The sequence below is a fragment of the Tamandua tetradactyla genome, chromosome 4 (genome assembly GCF_023851605.1).
Source record: "Tamandua tetradactyla isolate mTamTet1 chromosome 4, mTamTet1.pri, whole genome shotgun sequence".
In the NCBI taxonomy this organism is placed as follows: domain Eukaryota; kingdom Metazoa; phylum Chordata; class Mammalia; order Pilosa; family Myrmecophagidae; genus Tamandua; species Tamandua tetradactyla.
Window position 1 is genome coordinate 157,459,388 of NC_135330.1, and position 13,854 is coordinate 157,473,241.

Consider the following 13,854-nt stretch of genomic DNA (forward strand, 5'->3'; position numbering starts at 1 on the left):
CTGATATCTAGATAAGAACATACGAAACATTAGGTCAACTAGCTTTTATTTACAGAGTTGTTTTTTTTTTTTTTGGCATGGGCAGGCTTGATTTCTACAACTAGACAACTGGATAAAAAGTGGTGATAAAGATTTTTTTAAATGTACACTTAAAATAACTTACACATTTTCTTTTCTCACCCTGAATAATGCGCACTCATGTATAATGTTAAGTTCTAGAAGCTGTGACACAACCTGGAAAATGTAGGGAAAAAATAATGTATGCCCGTAAATATTCTTGCTGTCCTGATTTTGTGATTAACAGGGCAGGCCAGCTATCCCCTATATAAAGGTCATTCTAGTGTCCCTAGACCTAGAACTTTATTTAAGTCTGGTTTTTAAAATGCTAATGATAAAGCAAGTCTCATTTATTATATAACCTATTTGTGTGAGAAGTGTCTGTGGTATCTTTGGTCAACCTAGAGACACTGTAGCTAGTACAATGACTTTTTGAAAATAAACAGTTAATATTCTGCAAAGAAGACATGACCAAAGAAGGGAAACTTGGTGATTATCAGTTGCCTATGTATGAATTGTGAAATTACTGTTTTATTTTGCTTTATAGATGATTCTGATATCATTAGAAGTATGCCAGAACAGACTGATGAAATGTTAAGTAAGTAATATACACTTTTTAAATTTACTAAACCTTGTCAGAGCTTGTTTTTACAAATGAAACAAGGCATTATCATGCATGAGGTGATGATAAGGAGAAAATATATTTACTGTGGTTAGTGTTATGGAACACATTCACCTCTTGCCTTCTGGTGCTATTTTTATAAAATATTGGTTCCCTGTACTGGAAGTACTCTAATACAGAAGATGGAGACTCTCCCATTCTTTTGACTTGTTACCAGTTTTAAACCATGATAACTAGCCCTCTTACTCCTACATGGCCAACAGACCAAAAACAGGAACCTCAGTCCTACAACCACAAGGAACTGAACTCTGCCAACAACCATATGAACTTGGAAAATGACTCCAAGTCTCAAATGAGAGAGCAGCCCTGGCAGATGCTTTGATTTCAACATGGTGACACCCTGAGCTGATGACTTTATTTACCAGCATCTAGATTCTTGACTCACAAATACTTTGAGACAATAAATCCATGTTGTTTTCAGCTGCTACATTGTGATAATGTATTATGCAATAACAGAAAAGTAATATATGAGATTTGTTGCTTTAATTAGAGTTGGTTGATCATGGCTTCACACATTTTGAGAGTGGGATTAGGACTTTACATCACAAAGGTGTGGAATCTGAATCTGATGTGTCTCTGGAGATTTCTTTGCTTAACCCAAACATCAGACTGCTTACCTGCAGGAGTCCTCTCTACTTTGCAGCCTACCACCAACTTTAAGTTTGCTGGTGAGGTCATTTTACTTTCCTTATCATTTCTGGATTTTGGTACTTGGAAATTCTCTCTACCATTTCAGTGCTTTCTAAGATTCTATGTACTTTGGCAGATTTCCCTAAAATATATTGTCACTGCTTGTCACTGGTGAGAGTAGTGGACATCTCAGGGACATTTCTCCCAGCTCTCCTAACTTACTACAGCTTTTGCTGGATTACAACAGCTGTGTACTCAAGGAAGAACCTATATACTTTGGAAATGATGGTGTCTGTGAGCTGCTCTGCCTCAGTATTTCAAGGGCCACTGTGATGCAGTTCTCAAATACCCTATCACCTTCGAGAACGTCTCATAGCATGCTTGCCCTGAACCAAGCCTTCCGCTGGTCACTGCTTCACTCAAAGAAGAATTTTTTAGTCCTGTAAGAGGATTTCTCTTGATCATTTCTTTCTTTGTAATCATCTCTGAAATTTTAATTTTCTTTATTAGAGAAGCTGTTAGTTTACAGAGCAATCAAGCATAAAATGCAGGATTCTTAAATACCACCCTGTTTTTAACACTTTATGTTGCTGTGAGTATTTTGCTACATTTGATGAGAGCACATATTTATAACTGTATTTAATTTAGATTCAATATTTGTGTAATGTAATTCCATGGACTTATTATTTTAATTTTATTATATTGCTATATATGCAATGTAACATTTCACCTTTAATCACATTCAGATATGGCTGTTAATTATATTCACCATGTTGTACTGTCATCACCACCATCCATCACCCAACATTCCAATCATTCCAAAGATCATTCCCATTCATTTTAAGCCTTAGCTTTCCATTCTGTATTCCCTCTCCCCATTTCCTGGTACCCTAGACTCTAGATTCTGACACCAGGAGTATATTTATTCTAATTATTTCAAATCAATAAAATCATACAGTATTTGTCCTTTTGTTTCTGGTTTATTCCATTCAATATGATGTTTTGAAGGTTCTCTCATGTTATCACATGTATCAGGACTTCATTCCTTTTATAGCTAAATAATATTGCATTGTATGTATGAACCACATTTTCATTATCCATTCATTGGTTTATGGACACTTGGGTTGCTTCCATCATTTGGCAATTGTGAATAATACATCCATAAACATCAGAGTGCAAATATCTTTTCTAGTCCCCAACTTCAACCCTTGTGAATATATACCTAGTACTTGGGATTTCCAGGTTATATAGTGGTTCTATACTTAGCTTTCTGAGGAACCACCAAACTGCCTTCCACAACAGCTACCCCATTTTGCATTACCGCCAGCAGTGGACAAGAGTTCCCATTTCTCTACATTCTCTACAATACTTAATATTTTCCATTCTTAAAAATGTGTGTGAAATGTTCTAAGAAATGATGAATATGCAACTATGTCATGATATTGAGAATAGCTGATTGTATATGTAGAATGGAATGATATGTTAATATTTTTGTTTGTTGTTAATTTTTTTAATTAATAAAAAAATTTTTAAATGTGTGAAATGGAATCTCATTATAGTTATGATTTGCATTTTACTAGCAGTTAATGTTGTCGAATATCTTTTCATGTGCGTTTTGGCCATTTGTGTACCTTCTTTGTGGAGATGTCTATTCAAATCTATTGACGAGTTTTTAATTGGGTTGTTTTGTCCTTTTGTTGAGTTGAAGGATTTCTTTATATATTCGGTTTATTAAACCATTAATGAATACAAAATGTTCCAAACATTTTCTCCCATGGTGTAGGCTGTCCTTTTGCTTTCACCCTAAAGTCTTCTCAGGCACTAGTTTCAAATTTTGATGAGAACCCATTTATGTATTTTTGTTGTTGTTGTTATTGCTTGTGCTTTGGGTGTAAAGTCTGGGAAACCATTGCCTAATGTGAGGTTATGAAGATGCTTTCCTGCATTTTATTCTAGGCATTTGATAATTCTGATGCTTATATTTACTTCTTTGATCCATTTTGAATTGATTTTGTATAAGGTATGAAGTGTCCTTTTTATGCAAATGGAACCCAGTTTTCGTAGCACCATTTGTTAATGAGACTATTTTTCCCAATTGTGTGGTTTTTGTTCTCTTGTCAAAAATCAGTTGGCCACAAATGTGAGAGTTGATTTCTGAGCTCTCAATTCGATTGCATTGGGTCTATATGCCTGCCCTTGTGCCAGTACTATGCTATTTTGATTACTGTGCTTGGTAATAAGTTTTAAGATCAGGAGGTGTCAGTACTACAATTTCATCCTTCTATTTCAAGATGTTTTTAATTATTTGGGGTCCCTAACACTTCCATATAAATTTGAGAATTTGCTTTTCTATTTCTGCAAAAAAAATTGTTGACATTTTGATTGGGATGGCATTGAATGCATATAGTGTTTTGAGTAAGATTGACGTCTTAATGATATTAGATCTTCCAATCCATGAACAAAGAATGCCCTTCCATTTATTTAGTTATTCTTTATTTCTTTTAGTACCTTTTTAGTGTCTTTTTTTTTTTTTTTGCATGCAAGTCCTTTACAACCTTGGTTATATTTGCTCCTAAATATTCAATTCTTCTAAGTTGCTCCTGTGAATGGAATTGTTTTCTTGATTTTTTTCCTATGATTATACATTTCTTGGGTATATAAACACTACAGATTTAAGGGTATTAAACTTGTACCCCACAACTTTGCTGCATTTCTTTATCCACTTTATAAGCTTTGCTGTGGATTTTTCAGGATGTTTTGTGTAAAGAATCATGTCATCTACCAATAGGAACAGTTTTATTTCTTCCTTTCCAATTTGGATGCCTTTTATTTCTTTCTCCTGCCAATTCCTCTGGCAGTAACTCCCAGTAAAATGGTGAACAACAGTGGTGGCATCCTTGTCTTGATCTCAATCTTAGAGCTTTCAGTCTTTCACTACTAAGTAAAGTATTAGCAATGAACTTTTCATATATATCCTTTATCACATTGAAGCTGCTTCATTTCATATTTAGTGTTCTAAGAAGCTGTCTTGGATTGCATCAAATGCCTTTCTGCATCATTGAGATGATAATATTGTTTTTTTTTTCCTTCCCTCTGTTAATGTGATATATTACATTAATTGATTATCTTATGTTGAGCCAACCTTACTGACCAGGGATAAAGCCCACTTGATCAGACTTTATAACTCTTTTAATTTGATGCTACATTCAGTTTGCTAGTATTTTGTTTAGGATTTTTGCATCTTTATTCATGAGAGATATTGGTCTGTAGTTTCTTTGTGGTATCATTATCTGCTTTTGATATGAGGTTGATTTTATTCTTGTATAATGCATTAGGTAATATTCCTTTTTCACCACCTTTTGGGAAGACTGAATAGAATTTGAGTTAAATCTTCTTGGAATGTTTGGAGAAATTACCTTCTTTGTTAGGAAGATTTTGATTACTGATTCAATCTCTGTTCTAGTTCGCTAGATGCCAGAATACAATATATCAGAAATGGAATGACTTTCAAAAAGGGGAATTTAATAAGTTGCTAGTTTACAGTTCTAAGGCTGAGAAAATGTCCCAATTGAAGCAAGTCTATAGAAATGTCCAATCAAAGGCATCCAGGGAAAGATACCTTGGTTCAAGAAGGCCGATGAAGTTCAGGATTTCTCTCTCAAATGAGAAGGCACATCGTGAACAGTGTCAGGGTTTCTTTTCATCTGTAAAAGCATGTGGTTAACACGGCATCATCTGCTGGCTTTCTCTCCTGGCTTTCCTTCATGAAGCTCCCCAGGAGGCGTTTTCCTTCTTCATTTCCAAAGATTGCTGGCTGGTGGACTCTGCTTTTTATGGCTATGTCATGGCTATGTCATTCTGCTCTGCTATCTCTGAATCACCCTCTCCAAAATGTTTCCTCTTTTATAGGACTCCAGTAAACCAATCAAGACCCACCCAAATGGGTGGAGACATGTCGTCACCTAATCCAGTTTAACAACCACTCTTGATTGAGTCACATCTCCAGGGAGATGGTCTAATTATGGTTTCAAGCATACAATATTGAATAGGGATTAGAAGAAATGGCTGCCTTTACAAAATGGAATTAGGATTAAAAAATGGCTTTGCTAGGATACATACATCCTTTCAAACCAGCACAATTTCTTTAACTAGAAATTGGGTTGTTGAGACCTTTTCAAAGAACCAATTTTTTGCTTTGCTAAAATGCTCTATTTTTTTCTCCATTTCATTTATATCAAATCTAATCTTTTTTTATTTCCTTCCTTCTGCTTGCTTTGGTTTTAGTTTGCTCTTCTTTATCTAGTACTTCCTGTTTTGAGATTAGATGTCTTGTTTTAAAGTCTTTCTTCTTCTTGTTCTTTTTAGTATGCTGTATAGTAGGGTCACATTTCATTCTTTTTCCATGTAAGTATCCTGTTATTGTGGCACCATTTGTTGAATTTTTGTTGGTTTGGTTTTCTGTTTGTTATTTTTTAGGGGGAGGTGCATGGCCTGGACACAGAACCCAGGTCTCCTGTATGACAGGCGAGAATTCTACCACTGAACTACCCTCGCACTCCTTCTTTCTTCTTTTTTAAGGTAAGCTTTACGAGCTATAAATTACCCTCTCAGAACTGCTTTTGCTGCATTCTGTAAATTTTGGATATGTTGTATTTTAATTTTCATTCAGCATTCAGCTCAAGATATTTCCTCATTTCACTTGTGATTTCCTTTTACATCCATTGGTTTTTGACTATTTGTGAATTTTCTTTTTTCCCTCTGTTATTGAGAGAATAAACATTAAATGATTTCATTAAAATAAAATTGCTGAGACCCGTTTTATGACTCAACATATGGTCTATCCTGGAGAATGATCCATGTGCACTCAAGAAGAATGTGGATACTGCTGTTATTGGTGATGTGTTCTATACATGACTATTAGGTCTAATTAGTTTAGCATATCATTCAAGTCTTGTATTTCCTTATTGATCTTCTGACTAGTTGTGGTGTATTAAAGTTTCCTACTACTTATGTTGAAACATGTATTTCTCTTTTCAAATCTGCCAGTATTTGTTCCATATATTTTCAGGCTTCAATGTTAGGCGTATGTATATATATATTTATAACTGTTGCATTTTCTGGTTGAATTATTCCCTTTATCAGACATAATTATTATCATCTTTGTCCCTTCTAACTGTTTTTGACTTAAAGTCTATTTTATCTTATATTAGTTTAGCTACTCGGCTCTCTTTTGGTTATTAGTTGCATGATATAATTTTTACACCCTTTCATTTTTCAACCTATCTTTGAATTTAAGGTGAGTCTCTTTCAGACAACATATATAGATGAGTCATGCTTTTTTATGCATCCTGCCAATATGCATATGACTGGAGAGTTGAATCCATTTACATTTAAAGTCACTACTGATAATGCAGGATTTGTTCTGCCATTTTGCTGCTTAGCAATTACATGTCTTATACCTTTTTCTTTTCTTTTGTCTCTCAATGGTTGTGTTAATGCCTACCTTTAGATTTATTTGATGTTTTGTGTTGTACTGTATTGAATGCCTTCTCTTTTATATGCAGATATATTTTTCATCTATTTTCCTTATGGTTATCATGGGGTTAAAATTTAACATCCTAAATATATAGCAATCATATTTGTTTTGATACCAACTTAACTCCAATAGCATATATATATATATACTTTTCCTATGCTCCTCTGTCCTCCCACCTATTTTTGTACCTGTTAACATTTATATTTTTGTATATTTTATGTCCAAAACTATTGATTTAATATTACTGTTTATGCATTTGCATTTTAGAACCATAATTTATCAACCTCTTCCTCCCACTCTTCCCTGAATGCTATACAATATTTTTCTGGCCCCTGGAGTTTCAAAATACTAGTTTCAGACAATTCCTGCCTGTTTAATAGTTATTCTGGAGGAAGTTCTGAGTCCTGGAGCTCCTCACTCTGTCTTCTTCACACAATCCTCTGCCTTCTTATAAAATTTTAATACCACAGATAAACTATATTTCTCTTTATATACTCTATCAGTGTTTTATATATAAGAAAAATAAGATCATTTTCACTTCCAAGAACTAAATTTTACCTTCTTGAGTATGGTATTGCCTCACTGGGAATGCATGAACTAAGTGAACTCTATATGGGAAAATAATAATTGGTGGGTAGATGTGGACTTGCCTTGTAATTGGAATTCTTTGGAATTCTAATCCCTCAAGCAAGCCCACCAAGGGCACTAAAATTTAGCTAATTTCTTCTCACCCCATTCCATGAAGAATTCATATCTTAACCTCTGTAAGTCCAGGGGTAATATTAGCCAATTGTCTCTTCATTCCTGGGGTTCATACTTTTCTGAAGTTAAATCTAACTTTCTTTGTATCTTTTAGGTCTCTAATGGATTTAACATCACTGATATTTGTAATATGTTCAATATATCTTCATTTTTAGCATACGAGCAATGATGGCCTGTGCTTTTCTATATCCTAATTAGAATCACAACTTTGATACATATTTTCTAGTTAGTCCATGAGGATAGCTTCCTACATTATCTTCCAAATTGTTTTTAATATTTTGAACCAAAATAGTGGTAGTGGAGAAGAAGAAAGATACTTAATAGAAAGGTTTCATATCCTTCTAGATGGACTTGAAGCAGACACATAGACACATTTTAATTTTAAGGACTAAAGTTCTTGCGGGTTATAGTGGGGAGGTGTAGTAGGCAGAATGAGGTTCCTGCAACCCAGAATCTGTTAATATGTTTCCTTACGTAGCCAAAAGGGCTTTGCAGAAATGATAGAGGTCACAGACCTTAAAGTGAGGAGACCATCCTGGATTATCTGGGTAAGCCCAATCAGGAATCCAAAAAAAAAGAAAGAAAGAAAGAAAAGGGAGAAACTGGATTTATTAAGAAAGGAATGTGACTTTGGATGAAGGGTCCTAGATACACAACATTGCCAATTTGAGGATGGAGGACAGGGTTGATGAGCCAAGGAATGCAAATATCCGGTAGAAGCTGGAAAAGACTGAGAGACAGATTCTCACTTACAGCCTCCCAAAGGAAGCCCAGCTCTGCTGGCACCTTGGTTTTAATTCAATGAGACCCATGTTAGACTTCTGACCTGTAGAACTGTAATATATAATTTTTTTAAGTCACTAAATTTGTCGTAAATTTTTATGGCAGCAATATAAAATCAATATTAGAAATGTTTATGAATTCTTTCTTAAATAAAATACTAATTATAGACATAAAGAATAACAAATCAGCTTATTTTTTTAATGGGGAAAAAATGTTTCTTACCTTCTTCACAAATCCTTTGGGTCCACAGGAATAAAAAAAAATTGGGGGGTTGTGAAGCTTTCAAAAAGTCATCCCTAATTTTGTTAAGCTGAGGGAGTTTTTTCCCCTTCTAAATGTGGGCATAGTATTTTATGTATATGTTACTACAGTACATCCTACCCAAGTTCACTACATTTCACCAACATGGCTCTCACATTTGTTCCTCTTTTCTTCTTATGGGATTCTATAGTACCGTACGCTTTATTCGGAAAATTTTAAAATAATGCTTCTATTATCTATACTTACCAGTTTAGCAGGAATACTTACCATTTGCAGGAATAAAAATTTATGCCAATATCCTACTCCGTGACACACACCCCCTCACAAACAGGCATATCTTTAGGTCTCTGGACATAATTCAGTCTCCTGTGATCCCTGGAGTAGACTTGGGCCAATCCTCCACACCAATAAGCTGTGTTCAGAACTCTATCTAGAACGGCAATTCATTTGGCCTTGGATATCTTCCAGAACTCAAGGTGAAAATAAAACTTATTCCATTAACTTGTATACCTTGAATGTCTGCATGGTTGGCATTGTCCCCAAGGCCTCCCTATCGCTGCACATACTGAAATGTCTATTTTCTAAGATAGGATTTTTATTTTCTTAAGGCAACACACTGTGAGAGTTCATTTTGACAGTGACTAGTTACAAGACAAAAATCTCCCCAAGCACTGTAATCTTATCTTCCAGTGTTTAGTTTACCAAATGACAGCTCTTACATTCTCATCCCTTTTTTGTAGCAACAAGAAGTAACTGTGTATAAAACTGCAGGGGCCTTCTACACCCTTGGCTATAGGTGATCCAAATTGGATGATGAAGGTAGAATTTGAAAGTGATCTTTGCACATTAAAAAAAAAAAAACTATTGAAGATAATAAATAGTTAGAATTTTACAAGTGATACAGCCACAAATCATATAAAATGGAAAAGGCTGTGAGTATTCAATTTAGAATTTGAGTATTTAATTAATGCCACATAGATGAATTTCTGGGTGGATATAATAAAAATATAGAGAAGCTTTATCTGGGGAAAAGTGTCAAGCAGTTAAATCTGGCTAGGAAGCAAAGGACAAAGGTGAAATTTTACCTAATACACATTAAAATACAATACAATACAAAACAAAACAACCAAAACCCCTAAAATATCTATCAAACATCTGTATTCCTACCTATTTTTTAAATATCTACTTAATACCCATCTCAAATTATTATCTATCATAGATGGACACATGCTGAAAAACATAGGATTTGTCTGCAAGAAATAATTCATATTTTTCTTCCTTATTGTTAATTTTATGTGGCATTTAATAAAATGCTGTTTATTAATTAATGTTAATCTCACATAAAATGACACCAAGCTAAAGTTGTTTTAAGCGTGTACTTATTTGAGTAGAATATTTAAACTTCCAACACAGTGGACATTTGTGAGATAGTGTTATAGAACTATATGTTCTGTGACTATATGCAAAATATATGTATGCTGGAACATATAATCCTATTGCAACATCGTTATTTCTTTGTTATGTTTTATATATTGGTTTATCTCCCCATATCTCATTTTTTCATGTATGACTTTAGTAAATATTCCTCCTGGTCAAAATTTTTTGATAATCCAGCCCTACTTAGTTTGTCTTCCTGAGCTCTTATCAGTCTGCAATACACACCTCTCTCAGGAAAACTGAGCAGGTAAGGAATTATTGCATCTGCAGGGCTCATAGTGGGATTCATTACTGTTTATAAGGAAATAGCTTCTTATTTAAGCAACTAAAGAACTACAGATGTTTCAGCAGAATATAAACTAACAACTTCTCTAAATTCTTAGATCAGGTAATGTTGTTGCTTACTGCTTCTGACATGATTATATGGTTACTAGGAGCTTCTTCATTCTCCTTCATCGAGCCTGTTATCCCATTCAAATACTCTACATTGTTTCAACAATATCCTTGCTTCTTGGGGATCAGGATCTGTCCTTATTTAATATGCACCTTACAATTAGCTAAAAAGGAGACCTGAGTTTGATTCCCGGTGTCTGCCCATGCAAAAAAAAAAAAAAAACTAAAAATCTCGAAATAATCTATTCAGCTAATCTTAATTGAAGCTTACTATGTACAATGCAATCTTCTAGGCGTTTGAAGACAGTATTGAATAAAGAAAGATTATGCCTTTGATGGAGTAGAGGGACAGACAACAGACATTAAAGATAACAAGTAATATAACTATATTTAAAATAATTAAGTGCAAAAGGTGGAACATAGAATGTCAGTAGGGAGTGCTTTGCAATTTTACATTTAGTGGGGGATTTTAAAGTTGGTATTTAAGCATATGTTTTTAAATGCTGTTCCTATTGCCCTAAATAAATAGATGTGGGATCAAATATCCATCCTTATAAACTCATCTCATATGTCTTCTACTTATATTTTTTACCCTTCTTGATAACTATCTTAACTTCTCATGATGTGTCCCAATCAACAATGTCCCTAGACTTTTCTTTTTCAATGTATCTTGTGCATACATTTAGTCTTGGACTTCCCTGAAAATATTGACATTGTTTTGTGAATTTTTCAAGGAAGAGTATCATGATGCATTAATTTTTGTCTAGAAGTATTAAGATAGATTGATCCTACTTACTGTAGAAAAGGTGATATGCCTTACTAAAAATAGGAAACATGAGAAGTCATGGACTCACTATGTAAAATGTAAGGCATATAAAATGAAGCTTTTTTAGCACTTCAGTGAAAACTGAGTCGAGGAGGGAGAGAAGGTAGAAGAAATATGAGGAGCTAAATTATTCAATTTTATCAAAAAATAGCACAGAGAAAACTCTTTCTGGAGAAGGTCTGAAGCAAAACAATCGGTAAACAGACTATTGCAATGTTCTAGGAAAAAGACGATTGTATTATAATTGATTAGGAAAAATGAATGAATAAAAAATATTTTCCCCATTGCTTTTCAGCATATATTGGCTTTAAATAGCTATTTGTTTCCTAGTGCTAATGGACTACTGTTCTAAAATATTAGGTCCATTTTACAACTATTACTGATACTTTGGTATTTAGGTTTTATCTTTAATTTAGCTATTCCACTGACACATATGTTTCATGAGTCTCACTTAATATTTCATGGATTATATTGTCAAGTATTATAATATAAGCTATTTATTGTCAGTAGCTATGACTCATAATATAATATTATGAAGGGCATCAGTTTTGTAATTAGTGCTTATTTAATGTAATCCCACTAAAATTAAAATAAGATCTTACATTTTATTTGACATCTGCTTAACTACAATGGTTAAGAAAGTATTAATGATAATATGATTAGTTTTATTTTGTGAGGAAATAAATTATTTCTAATATTAAATAAAAAAGTGAATTATTTAAGAGCAAGATAATTAAATTATTCTTTTTTTACAAAGCATGCACCACACTATATTACATGTGACTCAAGATGTAAAATGTCAAAAATAAGAATATGTTTGCCAGAAATAAATATAGGTTATTATAGGTCTCGTCTTTGTGTGAGGAAATATTTTTAAGTTTAAAAATCATTCTTCTAACTACATAAAAATAAAAAATAATAACCAAAAGTATGAACAATTTTATAACTATCATGAAAGGCAAATTAATAATATCATTATTGTTATTATTATTATTTTCACAGCTCATATATCAAAGGGCAAAGTATTTATAAACCAAAGAAAAATGAAAAAAGGCATAGATAACAAAAGAGAAAGACATAACCATTAATTAAGTTAAAATGCGTTCAAAATTTTAATAGAGAGTAAATTCACCATTAAAGAGGGCAACACAATAAAAGTATCACTTATACATTAAAATTGATGGTATACATTACATCATTTTCTGAAAAACAAATTTTGTATCAAAAATTTATTTTTAATTTTCAATAATAATTACATTTGATATAAAAATCATTCTAAATATGCCTGAAATCAAGAGATACATATTTATTCTAAGAATTTCACTTAAAAAATTACTAATGAAATATTGGAAACCACGAAGTTTATAACAATAGGTTTACTTTGTTAATCTGTCATTCATTCATCTTGCAGCACTAGGAATCCATTAAACAAGAACCATGAATTATTTATATGCTACCTAACTGTTCTAGTTTGCTAGCTGCCTGAATGCAATATAGAGGGATGGAATGGCTTTTAAAAGGGGAATTTAATAACTTGCTAATTTACAGTTCTAAGGCTGAGGAAATGTCCCACTTAAAGCAAGTCTATAGAAATGCCAATCCAAGGCATCCAAGGAAGGATGATGAAGTTCAGGGTCTCTCTCTCAAGTGAGAAGGCACATGGTTAACATAGTCAGGGCTTCTCTCTCAGCTGGAAGGGCACATGTTGAACACAGTGTCATCTGCAAGCTTTCTCTCCTGGCTTCCTTTTTCACAAAGCTCCCGGGAGGTGTTTTCCTTCTTCATCTCCAAAGTTTACTGGCTTGTGGACTCTCTGCTTCTTGTAGCTATGTCGTTCAACTTTGCTCTCTCTGAATCTCTCATTCTCCAAAATGTTTCCTCTTTTATAGGACTCCAGTAAACCAATTAAGACCCACCCAAATGGGTGGAGACATATCTCCCCTAATCCAGTTTAACAACCACTCTTGATTGGGTTACATCTCCAGGGAGATTATCTGATTACCTACAGTATTGAATAGGGATTATTCTGCTTTACGAAATGGGATTTTGATTAAAGCTACATATATCCTTTCAAACCAGCACACTGGTGATGAAATCAAGAATCACAGTTGTGCATATATCAAAAGAGCAATTGCATTTAATTTTGAAGGACAAAAATTATAAATGTGCTTTTGCAGTTTGGAGATGCATTCAACACCACTTATCTGTTCAACTCGATCAAACATACATCTTGAGGATAGTAGTTTATCCAAAATATTAAATACCAAACTTGACTAATTTAAATATTTTTCTTGTTACAACTTTGCATTCCATTAACTTTCTTGAATTCAAATTTCTTCCATAAAATATTCTATATTATGTTTTTTTTAACTTCAATTTATATTTTTGGAAAGGGATTTGAGTGAAATGGTAAAATCAAAACAGTATATTTCATAATAAAACTGACAGTTTTCAGCTTCATTGAACAATTATATCCCATAAGTATTT

General features: G+C 33.3%; 1 non-coding gene across 1 annotated transcript; it reads left to right on the forward strand.

Annotated features, from left to right (window-relative positions):
- The first annotated feature begins 265 nt into the window (after positions 1-265).
- On the forward strand, positions 266-397 carry LOC143681941 (small nucleolar RNA SNORA72). Its single transcript, XR_013174977.1, has one exon. It is a non-coding gene; the product is annotated as a small nucleolar RNA SNORA72 (small nucleolar RNA).
- The last annotated feature ends 13,457 nt before the right edge of the window (positions 398-13,854 follow it).